Source organism: Equus asinus, chromosome 1, assembly GCF_041296235.1.
Source record: "Equus asinus isolate D_3611 breed Donkey chromosome 1, EquAss-T2T_v2, whole genome shotgun sequence".
In the NCBI taxonomy this organism is placed as follows: domain Eukaryota; kingdom Metazoa; phylum Chordata; class Mammalia; order Perissodactyla; family Equidae; genus Equus; species Equus asinus.
In genome coordinates this window covers 109,586,173-109,602,100 of record NC_091790.1, presented here as the reverse complement: position 1 = coordinate 109,602,100, position 15,928 = coordinate 109,586,173, and the positions used below count along the sequence as shown (strand labels likewise).

General features: G+C 45.8%; 1 long non-coding RNA gene across 5 annotated transcripts in view; it reads left to right on the top strand.

The window, feature by feature from the left end:
- LOC123285705 (uncharacterized) overlaps positions 1 to 15,928 on the top strand; it is a 106,929-nt gene that overhangs the window by 62,524 nt on the left and 28,477 nt on the right. Inside the window, exons 1-2 of one of the 5 annotated variants that reach the window (XR_011502045.1) lie at positions 12,896 to 13,225; positions 13,749 to 13,803. The exons of 3 other annotated variants lie outside the window; for them this stretch is intronic. This is a non-coding gene — a long non-coding RNA (uncharacterized lncRNA). Of the gene's footprint in view, positions 1 to 12,895; positions 13,226 to 13,748; positions 13,804 to 15,928 lie in introns of those variants that run through there. One more of the 5 variants, XR_011502042.1, reaches the window with a different exon arrangement.

Genomic DNA, 15,928 nt, shown 5'->3' with positions numbered 1-15,928 from the left:
TTAGAATCTGTCCATCTGTTGGCTTTGCAAGTTCTTAAGGCTGGTTGAGGGAATCCTGTGCCTTCAAAGAGTCTTTCCTCTCTCCTTCCACTGGACTTTTAAAACTCGTTAGGGATCTCTCTGAAGACAGCCCACACACATAGCTTATAAGATTCTACTGAATTCAACAGATTTCTTGAGCATCTCTGTCCTCGGCTCTGAGCGCACAGAGGGAAAGATGCTTTGTTGCCCTCCCCACTCTTGGTGGACAGAAAACACGACATAGCAAGGACACAGCTTCTCCTGGGCGCGGGAGAAGCCCGGTTGTGGCTGAGGTAGCATGACTTTGCCCCACGTGCAAGGAAGGCAGAAGACTCCTGGGCAGGTACAGTCGGATGCAGGCTGGACCAAGCGCAGGGTTCGGGGTGGAGAAGGGAAAGGCCACCCAGTTTATGATTTCTCTCACTTTTTTTCCTTGGAGGTTTTCTGTCACTAGGGAGGTGAGCACTAGATGGAGGTCCCAGGAGGAAGTCGCCCTGTGTCACACTGCCGGCAGGCTGGCATATCGTGGCCGGCCACCTGCGTCAGTTTCTTGGCACACTGATTTGCTCATTGTAAGATGAAAGCATTTCCTCCTCTTCCTGTTTCACGGGTTTTATCAAAATTTTGACTGCTCCAAGCATCTTCCTGGTCAGGACGAGCGCGTGGGACTAACGATGGGACATGTTAGGAGAACATTAACATGGATCCAAATGGCCGGATATTCAGGTCACCAGTGCTGCTGTCTGCGGAGCTGGAGAAGGCGACAGGTAAAACGGATTCATTTTCTCGCATCCTGGATCACTTTTAATTTTCTCGGCCATAAAACAACTCATAAACTCAAATAGAAAAAAATGTATCTTCTTTAAAGAAAAATGAAAAAAGTACCTACTGACTACAATTTTGAAGAATGGAAATAATTATGGATTGTTTTTGCTTGACTTTATTACAATTTATTCTTAGTAGAAGTGTGAACACTTGCCTACCGCATCCTATTGATGTTTATGGGTTTATTTTCAGAGAGAGAGAGAGACAAAGAAAGAGACCGAGAGACTCTTAGACATTCAGCTACTTATCTGCGTTAGAAAGTTTATTGAGACATAGAATGAAAATAGCAAGAATCGAATATTATCCAATAAAAGCCAAAATATAATCCATGCCCAAAAGACTTGGCCTGGCACTTAGAAGGGAAGTCCAGCCCTTTTCTCCATATGCTGGACGCTGAGCTATTTTCCTGTTCTCTTGGCATCATTTTCCCAAAGCACAGGTGCTAATTAACTGACGGTTGTAGAAATGAATTCTGTCCTTCTAACCAGCTTCAACCCAAGAGATTCTTACCTGCTTTCAACTTATTGAGAAGTAAAAATCCACTCCAGTCAAGGGAGAAACCACTTTGCAGGTCTATATTATGCCCTATTTATACTTATTCTAGCAAGTCCTCGTTTATCCTGGGAAAATGGTGAAGTCTTACATTTTCACATTGTTTAACAGTTTACAAAGCATGTTTCATTTGTTACCCCGTGAACATCTTCCCACTCTGGAAGGGAAGACGTCTTAATCTCATTGTACAGTTAGGAAAAGCGAGCATCTGATGTTTCCTGAGATCAGTTGGCTGGCCCGTGACAGAGGCGTGTCCAGCATCCTTATATTCTGACTCCTTTGCCAGGATTTGCTCCCCACCAGTGCGCTGCCTGTAATACTGCAGTAAACTTGCAAATCTTTGTAGGGAAATCAATTGTGCTCAATTTCTAAGTACTTGATTCGAGCGGAAATTGAAATAAAAAGTATAAAGTAAAAATGAAAAAAATCAGCCACTAACATTTGTTGAACACTTACTATGTGCTGGGCATTGAAAAGGGCATGCGTTACCTCATAATTCTCTGACAGCCCTAAGAAGTGGGGCGCTGCAGTCACTTCCATTTTTGTAGATGAAGAAAGGGCTTATAGAGGTTAGGGGAAAAACACAAAGTTCACATGGCTAGTGACTAGTAGAATGATATTTGAGCCCAAGTCTATTAGATGCCAGAGCTAAGGGCTCAGCCACTCTTCCAACTGTCAGGGAGGGTCCATCAGAGGAGATTTTTACTTGACACAAAAAAACAACTATGGATGATGTTTATTGAGTGCTTCCTCTCTGCAAAGTGCTGTATGTTTTACATGCAATTTCTCCTTTGCGTCTTACAACAGACCTGTGAAGGAGGAACAGTCATTGCTCCCATTTTACAGATGGCACAACTGAGGCACGGAGAAGTGAAGCGTCTCGCTCAGGTTCACACAGCTAGTAAGCGGCAGAGCTGGGATCTGAGCCCAGATAACATTCTGCCCAGAATCAGAGCGCTTCCCATCCATCTAACGCTTCAACCCGGGCTTCCCTCCTTCTGTTCTGGTCAGAGGCTGGGAAGGCTGCGACTGTTCGGGGTCTCAGGGCTCTTGGGCGAGTCCAGGGAGCCACGTCATGCCTTCTTGGACAAGCTGGTAATAGGGAAACTTTTCCTGCAAAGGAAGGAAGAATTTAATAGGAACTTTCTAGAGTGACTTTGGCATGGGGAGAGTCATCTGGAAATGCCGTGTTGTTCAGCCTGAGCGGGACGTGTGTTCAGAATCGTGCTGGAAGGCAGGGCGTCTGGACGAGTTCGAAGTGTGTTTACTCCCAGGAGTCTGAAGGGAGAACAAGGTTAGGTTAAGCAGCTATTAATAACAGTTGGCGAAAAGAAAAAAACAACTCGGGGACTGTGGTTGTCACGGCCTCTTAAATAGACTACCAGGTCAAAACTTGCTACTTGTTTATTTTATGTTGTTGTTATTGGTTTCAGGCACACAGAACGAGATTAGTCATAATCCTTGCTTTATAACACGCTGTTTACATTGGTCCTTGTGACTCATTTATACTGATTGTTGTTTGAAATAATTCTATTTTGGAGCATCATTAAGTGAGAACGTAGTCTTAGACAGGCTCTTGGCTCCTCTGGACCCAGAGGAAAAGCCCTGGCGCATGGTTTACCCGTGGAATCTTTTCCCAGATTCTGAACGTGAAACTTAGGAGGAAATGACTTTGGAGAGTTGTCCGCGGATCCCGGGACGCGCTGGCAAATGACCCTGCTGTGAATTAGAAGCTGCTTCTCCTTTCCACCAGGGGTTGAGGTTTCAGGGCAGAGGCAGCCCCGGGCCTGGGAGAACACAGCATTCACGACATCCTCTCCAAATTCCAAGGAGATGGAATAAACAAGTGGTCATTTTCCAGGAAAACTGAGGTCATGTTTCCAGTGCCCCGAGAATCCTCAGAGTCTGCGGACCTCTGCCAGCTGGAGAAGTTGCTCACACCCTCGACCTCTGCCTGGGGAGGGCCGCTGGGGAGAGGCCAGCAGGGCTGCTGCTGTTGGGAAATTTGGGAGACCTGCCCCTTGTCCGTGGCTGGAAATCCAGTGACCAGGCATTCACAGGGAGAAGCTGAGCTTGCTTTGGGGAGACAGCTCTTCCCAAGCGACCCATTCAGCAGACAATTAATTACTTGTCTCTTCTTCCTCATCACAACTTCTTTCTCTTTCTATGGAAAACATATCTGTTCCAGCTCCCCACCCCCAAAGTGGATTTGAACTGTGAAACCAAAGTGGGACTGGGCATCTTGGCTTTCTAGTGGTGGAGGTCATCGTGAAGACAGATCGTGGCATTGGGGTTAGTTTTCTTTTCTGGCTCTTTGTCTCTGGTTTGGTAGCACATTGTGGTGGCTGAGAGCTTGAACTCCGCCGTCACATTGATCGGTTTCAAGGCCCAACTCCAACAGTGACTAGCGCGTTTTAAAGAAACCTTTGGCAACATATGTAACTGGGCTGAATTTTAGTCCTTATCTATGAGAGAGCTGTAACTACCTCACAAAGTGGTTATGAGGATTAATTCAGACATCCTTTGTGACACATTTAGCACAGTTCTTGGCACACAGTAAGCAAGCACTCAGCAAATGTTATTACTGATATTAGTATGAAACATATGTCTTAATATACATGTCCTTTTATTTCTGCTGGCTGGATGCCGTGAAGGAGGACTTTTGGGTCCAAGAGTGTGTCCGTTATACATTTTAGTACACGGTGCCCGATCACCATCTGAACAGCTGGCGGCAGGTCAGTCCCACTATTAGGGGGTGGCCTTCCTCCCAAAACCCCATCCACACAGGAAATTAGGAATCATTTCAATTTTGGCTAATACAATGGGTAGAAATGGTTTCTTATCATTTTAACTGGCATTTTCCTGACCTCTAAAGAGACTGAGTACCTATACATAGACTTATTAGCCATTTTCAGAGTCTCTTCTAAGTCTGAAAAGCCTGTGCCTGTTCATAGACTTTGTCTATGGGATTTTACAAACATTGCTTTTTTATTTTTTTGAGGAAGATCAGCCCTGAGCTAACATCTGCTGCCAATCCTCCTCTTTTTGCTGAGGAAGACTGGCCCTGAGCTAACATCCATGCCCATCTTCCTCTACTTTATATGTGGGACACCTGCCACAGCATGGCCTGATGAGTGGTGTGTAGGTCTGCACATGGGATCTGAACTGGCGAAACCTGGGCTGCCAAAGCAGATCACGCAAACTTAACTGCTGCGCCACTGGGCCAGCCCCCAAACACTGCTATTTTAAATAAATATTACTAATTTATAAGAACCCTCCATGAATTAAGGATATTATCTATGTTGAAAATATTTCCCCTCAGGGGCCAGCCCAGTGGCACAGCAGTTAAGTGTGCACGTTCCGCTTCTTGGTGGCCCAGGGTTTCGCAGGTTCGGATCCCAGGTGCGGACATGACACCGCTTGGCATGCCATGCTGTGGTAGGCGTCCCACATATAAAGTAGAGGAAGATGGGCATGGATGTTAGCTCAGGGCCAGTCTTCCTCAGCAAAAAGAGCAGGATTGGCAGCAGTTAGCTCAGGGCTAATCTTTCTTAAAAAAAAAAAAAAAAAGAAAAGAAAATATTTCCTCTCATTCTATCATTTGTCTTCCTTTTCTTTGTGATCTTTTGCTATCCTGGCATTTACATTGTCCGTGTAGACTGCTGTCAACATTTTTCCTTTACGTCTTCTGGGTATCCTGTTATTTATCAAACCCTCTTCAGTGCCACTTACTTGTGAGAGTCATGCACTTGTTCTCATTGCATTACAGCACTGGCTCTCAATTTTTTGTGGGCGTCGGAATTGCTTGTGAAGCTCTTTAAAATTATGTTTTCTTCGGCTTGATCACAGGATTCCTGGAGGTGGGGCTTAGACACATGTTTATGAAAAAGTCTCGTTTTGAAAAATGAATGCTGCTTAAAAGTAGGTTCTTCAGTGGGCAAAATGTTGATATAGTCGTTAAAGCTGGGTGCTAGAGAGGGATTGTTTGCATCCACCCTGAATTCATATGTTGCAATCTTAACACCCAATATGCTAGTTTCAGGAGATTGGGCCTTTGGGAAGTGACTCAGTCATGAAAGTGGGTCCCTCCTGAAAGGGATTAGTGCCCTTTTAAGAGAGACTCCAGAGAGCTCCCTTGCCCCTTCCCCAGTGTGAGGTTATAGCGAGAACACAGCTGTCTATGAACCTGGAAGCGGGCTCTCACCAGATCCCGACCTTGCTGCCCCCTTGATCTTGACCTCCAGTCTACAGAACTGTGAGAAATAAGTTCCTGTTGTTTATAAGCGCCCTGATCTATGGTATTCTGGGACAGCAGCCAAAGTGGACTAAGACACTGGGTGACGGGCACACGAGGATTCATTTTGCTGTTCTCCTTGCTGTTGAGTATGTTTGACAATTTCCATAAGCAGTAGCTTTAAAAGAAACGGTTCTGATAGCATGTAAAGCTCAGCAAGGTTGCTGCCTTAATTAGAGGTGGCTAAGCAGCAGAGATGTTGTTTGTGTGATTGACCTGGGAGGTCAACCAGCAAGCGACATGGCCTCCTCGTGGCGCTGTAGAGGGGTGGTGTGGAGCTCCCAGCGTGGGACCCTCAGACAGTGGACAATGGGCTTCTTCTCTTCCTGATTGCTTCATGGCTTCACTCTCAGCTCTGCAGGAGCCATGGAGAGGAGAGGGCAGATATTTCTGTTTCTTGAGGAGGTGGTCAAAAACGGAAGTCAGTCTTCAAGTCTCTCTCTGGGGAGACAGCAGCATGTGGCGGTAGTGGTAGGGTCTGTGGTGATCAGTAAATTAGAAGTGTTCCCATCTTCCATCAGATTGGCGTATTTCTCCCCCCATTAAAAACCCTTCATCAGTCGTCTTCTTGTTCACCCCTTGAATCTTCCAATTTCGTCTCTCTCTTTTTCACCCCTAGCGTGGCACTTTTTTCTAGTCACATTAGCTTCTTTGCCTCGACTGTGATTTGCTTACTTCTGCCTCCAGGATAAACACAAACCGCTACAGTCAACCTGTGCTGCCTCACCCTGACTTGCCCAATCCCTAGTCTTCACATCTTAAAATACTGCTCAAAACGTGGCTCAGGGAAGCCCGGGGCAAACTGGCCCTCCGCTTGTCAACAAGCAAGGACAAAGATAACCAGGTAATTCAGGAAAACCATCAGTGCAAAAGAGGAGCCTAGCCAGGAAGAGCAGAGCAACCTGCTCCCGGGGGAGACGGAAGAGAATTTTTGAGAAGGTCTCCTTAGAACCTGTGGAGAGATTCAAGAGGACATTATATCCAGAAATTGAAAGCAGGTTGCCATTGAAAAGAATAGTCAGAAAACTAGAATTCTTGAAAGGGAAAGCTTGAAAATAGGATTCCCAAAATTAATTTCAAAATTCCACAAAAGTCTAAAAAGTAAAACAGAGGCAGCCAAGGACCGAGTAAGTAATCTAGAAGGTAAGCAGAAGAAAGAAATCTTCTCAATCTTAGAGATATGGTATAAAAAGAGATGAAGAAGATGAAGAAAAGGCTGAGAAGAGATCTAAGCAGATCACACTCCATCTCCTCCTACAGGATTCTCAGAAGGATGGAAAGAGAACCCGGGGGCGGGGGGAGAGCGTAACTCTTTTCAAAATAGGAAAATGACTTCGGTTTTCATATTGAAAGGGCCCATCTAGATACATATTGGTGAGATTTCTGCCCTGCAAGGATAAAAGGCTAGCCTTAAAGTTTTCAGAAAGGAAGCGTAAGATTTCCCGTGTAGGGACTCACGTCAGACCGGTGAGCCTCCCAGCAGCAACCCTGGATGTTGAAAGGCTTGGGTGGCGAGTTCCAGATTCTGAGGGAGATGATTTGAACATGGAAATACATACCAGCCAGACTAAGTGTAAAGGTATCTTTGGACACAGGCGAGGGCTCAGAAAGATTGTCTTCTGTGTACTTTTCTAGAAGAGTTACTCAGCCCTGTTCTAGAGATAAGCAGAAAAGGAGCCCAAGGAACCAATTGAGGAGGACAATGACAAGAAATCCTAGGAGGAAGGCAGTTGTTCCGCATGCCTAGATGGCACCAAGTCCAGATTAGAGCAGGAAGCCAAGGGGCTCCATGGAAAGACTTCAGGAAGAAAGTGGGTAACGTTACACAATCTCGTGATGAGGATCTAGAAGTCTCACGATATCCTGCTCTCAATGAGGTGGGGAAATGAGTGCCTGTTTTCACCAAGAAAAAGAATGGCCACTAGGCATTCTGGGAAATAAAATGAAACACTCTACAAAAAAGCCATGGTCTAAATAGGAAGCGAGTTAGATTTGAGCAGTGGCTCGTGTATAAGAAATAGCGCTGGGCCCTCTGAATTAAACCAAATCTGCTTGGGTTTGTAATGGGTACATTTCTCGGTATCGAGTGGTTCTCACTCCTGCAAGTGGTCTGCCATTTTTATAGCACAGTTTTCTTTACAGATCGGCTTTGCCCTAATAATGTTTTTGAAGCATCACCCGGAGAGTAAACCCAGATGTAAAGTTTTCTTCCCCTTCCCTCTCATTCTCTCTCTCCGTTTCCCTCCTAAAAAAAAAGGAAGGATGATTTGGTTGTTTTTAGCATGGAGCGGTGGCTTTGGGTTTTAATTAGAGAGTCACCTGAAACTCAGTATCTGGAAACTTAACCTTATGGCCATTGATAAGCACAAACTTAAAAAAACATCCATTCACCCTAACGTCAAAGTCTCCTATTTCTGTAATCTATTTGAAGAGTTCCTTAGTAACTCGTACATCTCTTGTTTTGAAGAAATAAATATGTACAGTTTAGCAACAGCTTTAGTTTCACTTCACTTTTTTTCCTGCTAAATGAGAGTAAAATTAAATGGAATAATTTTAGAAGAAATATGTACAGCAGTTATCTCTGGATTGCGGGACTAGAGTTATCTGAATATACATATATGATTTGCCTCATTTTTCTACTGAGAATATGGATTGCTTTTATAGCAAAAAAATCCCCCCAAAAATTTTAAAAGAAACATTTCTCCTGAACCTGCCTCCCCAGGAAGTCCTCCTTGCTGCCCCCAGTTTTCACTAATCATTATTCTCAAAGGCTCTCATCTGTTTACTAATAGTAGGTGTAGCTTTGTGTGTCGAATGCTCCTGCCTACCAGATTTTGAGTTTCTCAAGGACCAGACCTGGGCATCTGCACCATTCCTGTCCTCTTGGCCGGGCCCAGCCTCAGGCTGCCCTCACCAGGTCCTGGAGGGCATCCTGGGCGGATGCAGAGCCGTTTGGCCCCGTGCCCCGTGGTCCCCTTGTTCTCACCGACACCCAGATGGAGCGAGGGAGAAGGGAGGCAGCAGGTCCAGGCTCAGTTCAACACGGTGATGGAGATCCACGCTGCAATCGCTTTAGGACCCCCACACCAATCATTAGACTTTCAAAGTTGCTTGAAGTATCAATCAGAAGCCCGGACGCCGACACGGACGCCTCATTTTCTTGCGCTTTGCAGGTACTGCGGTTTTTTTTTTTGTTTTTTTTTTTAACAGATTGAAGGTTTGTGGTGACCTTGTGTTGAGCAAGTCTGTTGGCACCATTTTTCTAACAGCATTTGCTCACTTTGTGTCTCTGTGTCACATTTTGGTAATTCTCACAGTGTTTCAAAGTTTTTCGTTATTACATTTGTTGTGGTGATCTGTGGTCAGGGATCTTTCATGTTACGATTGTAATTGTTTTGGGGCCCCGCGAACCGGGCCCCAAGTAAAGTGGCAAAACTTAGTTTGGATAAATGTCGTGTGTTCTGGCTGTTCCACCAGCTGCTCCCCCGTCTCTCTCCCTCTCCTTGGGCCTCCCTATTTCCTGAGACACAACAATATTGAAATTAGGCCAATTCATAACCCTCCAACAGCCTCTAAATGTTCAAATGAAAGAAGGAGCTGCATGTCTCTCGTTTGAAATCAAAAGCTAGAAATGAGTAAGTTGAGTGAGGAAGGCGTGTTGAAAGCAGAGACCGCTGAAAGCTAGGCCTCTTGTGCTAAACTAGCCAGGTTGTGAATGCAAAGGAAAAGTTCTTGAAAGAAATTAAAAGTGCTGCTCCCTTGAACACAAGAATGATAAGAAAGCCAAACAGCCTTATTGCTGATATGGAGAAAGTTTTAGTGTCTGGATGGAAGATCAAACCAACCATGATGTTCCCTGAAGCCAAAGCCTAACCCAGAGCAGGGCCCTCACTCTCTTCAATCCTGTGAAGGCTGAGAGAGGCGAGGAAGCTGCAGAAGAAAAGTCTGAAGCCAGCAGAGGTTGGTTCCTGAGGTGTAAGGACAGAAGCCGTCTCTATAACATGAAAGTGCAAGGGGAAGCAGCAGGTGCTGACGTAGAAGCTGCAGGAAGTTCTCCAGAAGATCTAGCTGAGATAATGCGTGAAGGTTGCTGCGCTAAACAACAGATTTTCAATGTAGACGGAACAGCCTTGTGTTGGAAGAAGATGCCATTTAGGACTTTGACAGCTAGAGAGGAGCAGTCAATGCCTGGCTTCAAAGCTTCAAAGGACAGACTGACTCTCTTGTTAGGGGCTAATGTAGCTGATGGCTTTATGTTGAAGCCAATGCTCATTTACCATTCTGAAAATCCTAGGGCCCTTAAGAATTATGCTAAATCTACTCTGCCTGTGCTCTATAAATGGAACCACAAGCCTGGATGCCAGCACATCTCTTTACAACATGGTTTACTGAATATCTTAAGTCCACTGTTGAGACCTACTGCTCAGAAAAGATTCCTTTCAAAATCTTGCTGCTCAATGACAACACACCTGGTCACCCAAGAACTCTGGTGGAGATGCATGAGATTCACGTTGTTTTCGTGCCTGCTAACACACATCCATTCTGCAGCCCATGGATCAAGGAGTAATTTCAACTTTCAAGTCTTATTATTTGAGAAATACATTTCATAAGGCTAGAGCTGCCATAGAGAGCGATTCCTCTGATGGATCTGGGCAAAGTAAGCTGAAAACCTTCTGGAAAGGATTCACCATTCTAGATGCCATTAAGAACATTCATGATTTGTGGGAAGAGGTCAAAATATCAACGTGAACAGAAATTGGGAAGAAGTTGATTCCAGCCCTCATGGATGACTTTGAGGGGTTCAGGACTTCAGTGGAGGCAGTCACTGCAGATGTGGTGGAAACAGCAAGAGAACCAGAATTAGAAGTGGAGTCTGAAGATGTGGCTGAATTGCTGCCATCTCATGAGAGAACTTTAGTGGATGAAGAGTCGCTTCTTATGCATGAACAAAGGAAGTGGTTTCTTGAGATGGAATCTATTCCTGGTGAAGATGCTGTGAAGATCGTGGAAATGATAAAAGTTTTAGATATGACATAAACCTAGTTGATAAAGGAGTGGCAGGGTTTGAGAGAACTGGCTCCAATTTTGAAAGAAGCTCTACTGTGGGTAAAATGCTGTCAGACAGGATCACATGCTACAGAGAAATTGTTCATGAAAGGAAGAGTTGATCGCTGTGGCGAACTTATTGTTGTCTTATTGTAAGAAATTGCCACAGCCACCTCAGCCTTCAGCAGCGACCACCCTGCTCAGTCAGCGGCCGTCAACATTGAGGCAAGACCCTCCACCAGCAAAAAGATTTCGACTCACTGAAGGCTCAGATGATGGTTAGCATTTTTCAGCAATACAGTATTTTTTAATTAAGGTATGGGCATTGTTTTCCTAAACACAATGCTATGGCACACTTGATAGGTTATGGGGTAATATAAGCATAACTTTTATATGCACTAGAAACCAAAAAATTTGTGTGACTCGCTTTATTGCAATATTGGCTCTATTTTGTTGGTCTGGGACTGAACCTGCCATATCACTGAGGTCTGTTTTTACTCATGGGTTGAATCAGCACAATAAACAACATAATCAAGTGGCAGGAACACACTAAACTCAGAGCCTCTTCCCACGAATAGTATTGTGAGGACAAAGGATTTTTTCGAGCAGTGGATCAACTAATTTATTTGTAGAGATTCGGGGAACTGTCGTGAGAGACTGAAAGGACAATGAACACAGGAAATTCTCAAATGTTGGTGTTATCATGAAAAAGCCTTTCGTGGAAAGGAGAGAGAATTGCACAAAATTTGTTTCCTTCCGTAAACCGTGGTCCTCCCCGCCTGCCATGCTTTCCTGCAGACAAGGGAAACCTCTAGAGGATGGAGTGAGAGTAGAAAGAAGGAAAGGAGAAAATGGAAAAAGGACCTGGGAGCTGGCAATGCAGACAAAACCCTGAGGGGCAGACAGCCCTTCAGACTGGACAGAGAGTCATGCAGAGTGAATTAGGTCTGTGCTTTGGTTTCCTTTCTTTGCCCCCGAATCTTGGCAGTAGCTTGAGTTTTCTCTCTCGGTTCTGCATGTAGCATCTTTATTCCAAAGAAGAAAGGCCACTTTTCACATCTTCATAGCCCCTCGCACCCCTGCTGTTGGAAGGCAGACGCATGAGTGTGCATCTACACCACAAATTACATATGACTTTTTGGTGAATGTTTTTGACAGGATACTTCGTTGGATCATACGGAATTGGAGTTGACATAACGCGGCGTCTGTAAACTGCCCGTTCAACATTGACTAACTGAAGCCTCCTTGTTGTTTTCATTTGGGGGCTGTGGCAGGCCGGCTTCCGGGTAGCAGTCTCTGATGGGCCGTGAGGCTGCAGGAGGTGCATTAGGGGAACAAGTGGGTTTGCACGTGTTGGCGAGGGGAAGGAGCCAAGCTGGACAGAGGGAGGAGCTGGGCTGCAAGGTCATCATGGTGGGTATGGAGCGAGGACGGCCCTCATCTTGCCTCGCGTTGGGGCACTAGTCCCTGGATGCAGGCTGCCCTGGGGAAGGGGCAGCCCTAGGGGGCTGGCAGCTGAGGACGGTCAGCCAACGACGTTCGGGCAGCTGGGGGAGCAAACCCTGCAGTCCTGATGTGGGGGTCCGGGTGGCAGAGCACAGCATCCACAATGGCGCCGATGTTTTGAGGTCTTCTAGTAGCCTCCTAGCGCCGGGCTGAGACGACACAAGGGACCGAATGGCTCTGTTGTGAGGAATTGATGGGGCTTGAGGCTTTTAAGTGGACTTAAAATGGACTTTTAGGGAAAGAAAGGCTTTTGAAGAGACTTAAGAGGGAACAGGAGGGTATTGGTGAGACTTGCCTGCAGATGTCAAGGTAGAGAGAGCTCTGAACAGTGGGAATCCTGCCTCACTGCAGCCTCGGTGGTCTCATACTTGAACTGAGGGGCAGGACAGGATGACTCCCACCTCTCCTTCAGCCCCAGCGCGGGAGGACCCTCGGAGTCTCGCCAGAGCAGAGCAAATCAGAGTCATTCATTCACCATTTGAAAGGCTAAGGAACTGCAAAAGGACTTAGATTCAAATTAGGCAGTTTGTGCATCTTCTCCTGTTTCCTTGCTCGACTCCTGGGGATCCAGGGGGCAGAGGACAGAGAGAAGAGCCGTTTGATAAAGATTCCTGTTTGTTTCTCCCTCCTCTTGCTCATGACTCTGAACAGGCACAGGTGTGACGAGGACGCTCCATTTCATTACTAAGTGGCCAGCTGCAGGTCACAGAAAGAAAGAAAAAGGGAGAGGAGCCAAGAATTTGAAAACCAGCGACTTAAACTCCTGGCCCCTGCTCTTGTTTGGAAGGCTCAGATCCTAAAACCGGAAAAACACAGAGCCAACAGGCCTGGTCCTGTGTGAGGAGGACACGCAAATCCGTGGAGCGTTCCACATGTTTCCAGGGAGGATGAAATGTTCTGGAGATGGACAGAGACGAGTGGTTGTACAACTGTGCCAATGTCCCTAATGCCACTGAACTGCATATTTAAAATAGCTGAATGGTAAGTTTCAGGTTAGGAATATTTTACCACAATTTATTAGAAACAAATGAGCGTGGCCCGAAGAGATGGAGGGTTGGATAAGTAAAGCTGTCATAAATAAAGATCAGAAAGCTGTGAAGTGAAAGTCATACAGTTATATTCATGAAATCAGTTATAGTCCAAAGAAAAATCTAAAAACCCAAATGCAAGCCGTGGGTCATGGTGCACAGCACACTGTAGGTGCAGAGTAGTGAAGGAGCCAACGTGGATACGGCCTGGGTTTAAAGCCCAACTCTACCACTTACTAGCTATGTGATCTTGCACAAGTCACTCAACCCCTCTGAGCCTGTTTCTTATTATCAAAGTAATATGAAATAATATTAAAATGTATAATGAAATAAAAAAATGAATAATAATGAAAATAATGACCTGGACTCACAGATCTATTCGGAGAATTAAGCGAGATACTACAGGCAAGGCATGTAGCGTGGTTACCGGACCCTCGCAGGCATTCACTCAGTGTGTTTCCTTTCCCTCTCTGCAGGGGAAGGGTTGGAAATGCAATATGTTGTGGGACACAGAAACTAACCTGAAAAACGGTAAGGATGAAACAAACTGAAAAATGTGAGATAGTATTTGGGTAGTTGTTCCTGCAGAGGCAGACCAGATACAGCAAGAACATTCCAAATTGCTGAAAAAGACTTAAAAACTTGTGATAGTCAGAGTACCAGCCCAGCTGTTGTAACTAAAACCCCCCCAATACAACAGCTTAAACAAGATGGGAGCTTATTTCTGTCTAATAGACAGGAGGTAAGCTGTCCGAGGCGAGGCAGCTCTGTGGTTCTCAAGACAAGATTTCCATCTTTGGGTCCAAAGCGGCTCCTTTAGAACCTGATGTCATCTAGGTAGCGGGAAGGGGATGAGGGCCAGGGGCAGAATTCACATTTCCTTTAAGGGCATGACTCAGAAATGGCATGGCCCGTTTTTGCACCCACTCTCGGTTGACCAAGTCCATGCCGTAAAGGATGCTGGGAGCAGTGGACTCCCGCTGCGTGGCAGCCTGTCCGCTGGGACTCCGGAGTTCTGTTATTGAAGAAGGGGAGGTGGAGCTGGACAACGGGGCGACACAGTCCCCTTGTTTACGACCACAGGCTTCTCAAAAGAACAAAGCAAACACAGGCCCCCAAATGGAAGCACAGTTTCTTGCTTATTGATTCAAGAAATATTTATAGACTGCTTGCTATGTGCTAGGCAGTATTCAGAACATGGCAGATACAGCAGACGGCAAACCAGCTGAGGTTCCTGATCTCAAGAAGCTAGAGTCAACAGGGGGAGAAAGTCGTTTAAAAGATCGGAAAGAAACATTAGACACCAATAGGGGCAAGGATGACAGTTAAGGTGATGTGGGAACAGGTGAGTAGGTGCCTCCGATTGGGGTGTTAAGGAAGCCTTCACTGAGTCAACAATGCATAAACTGCGGCGTCTGCAGAGCGGGAGGCAGACGATCCCAGGAAGGGAACCACAGGTGCGAAGGTCCTGATGGAGGAAAGCTCTTGGAGGGTTTGTGGTCCAAAGGACCACGTGGCTGGATTTAGCAGGAGCGGGAGAGGATGGAAGATCAGAAGGGCAGTCTGGCGTTTCCCAGCGTTGAGCACAATGTACACGGGATGGGCACCCAAGTTTGGATCTCAACTTGGCCTGTTGTTATCTGAGTCATGCCGGGTAAGAGTAATGATGCTTACCCTCTCTAGCCCTCAGTTTACTTCTCTGTTGAATGCGGGTTAGTAACAGTCCATGACCACAATACTGAAGGATCTGGAACTAAGGTTTTCCTAACTCACTTGAAGGCAAAATCTGGCCTGAGCTGATCTGAATCTATTTGGCAGGAAACCTTGACATGAAAGTATCTATTATCTTGATTTAACCCAGTCTGAAAAATATTTGTACATTTTGCTGCAGAAATATTAATGTATTTGATTAAGGGGTAGCCCCAGACCCTGCTGGGGGAGTTATGTCATTTATAGGGCATGGGCCATACTTTTAAAATCTGAAAAATTATGACTTCTGAAAACATTGGGCTCCAAGAATTTCAGATAAGGGACTATGGTCCATTACTCTCCTTCTTAAAATGTGGCAGCTAGAAGGAATGCAAGACTTTGACTGTGGTCAGTGTACCAGCTCAGAATATAAGAAGGGTGAGGAGAGTGTCTTGATGTCATGAAGTCACCCCCAAAACTCGGATTTCACCCTCATAGGGAGGGTGGTAAACTGTGGCTCGAAAGATACAGTTGGATGGATTTGCAAGGCCTCCTGGGAGGTGCTCTCAGGTGCTCTGGCCTCGGTCAGTGGTTCCTCAGCCACTGGTTTCATAGATGATTTCTGGTAAATGTGGCCTCTTGGCTGGAAGCCACAGAAGCTACATGAGCTAGCTCAAGTCAAAGGATTCTCAGGAAACGCAAGGTCAGGAGGCTGCTGGACCCTGGGGCTGTTCTGGAACCGGAGATAAAAGCCCCATGTTGACTTAAGGCTTCCCTCATTCTCTGTTTTTCCTGCTTCTCTGCAAGCCTGCCTCATCCATCTCTCTGGCTGAAGAGTGGTTTTCTCCACGTTCTAATCCACTTGGGAGAAAACGGCCATTGCCAACAGTTCCTGCATCATACCTCCTCCATTTATGAGTGCGGCCTAATTGGGGCTGAACTTCTGAGTCCAAATTCCCCATTCCCC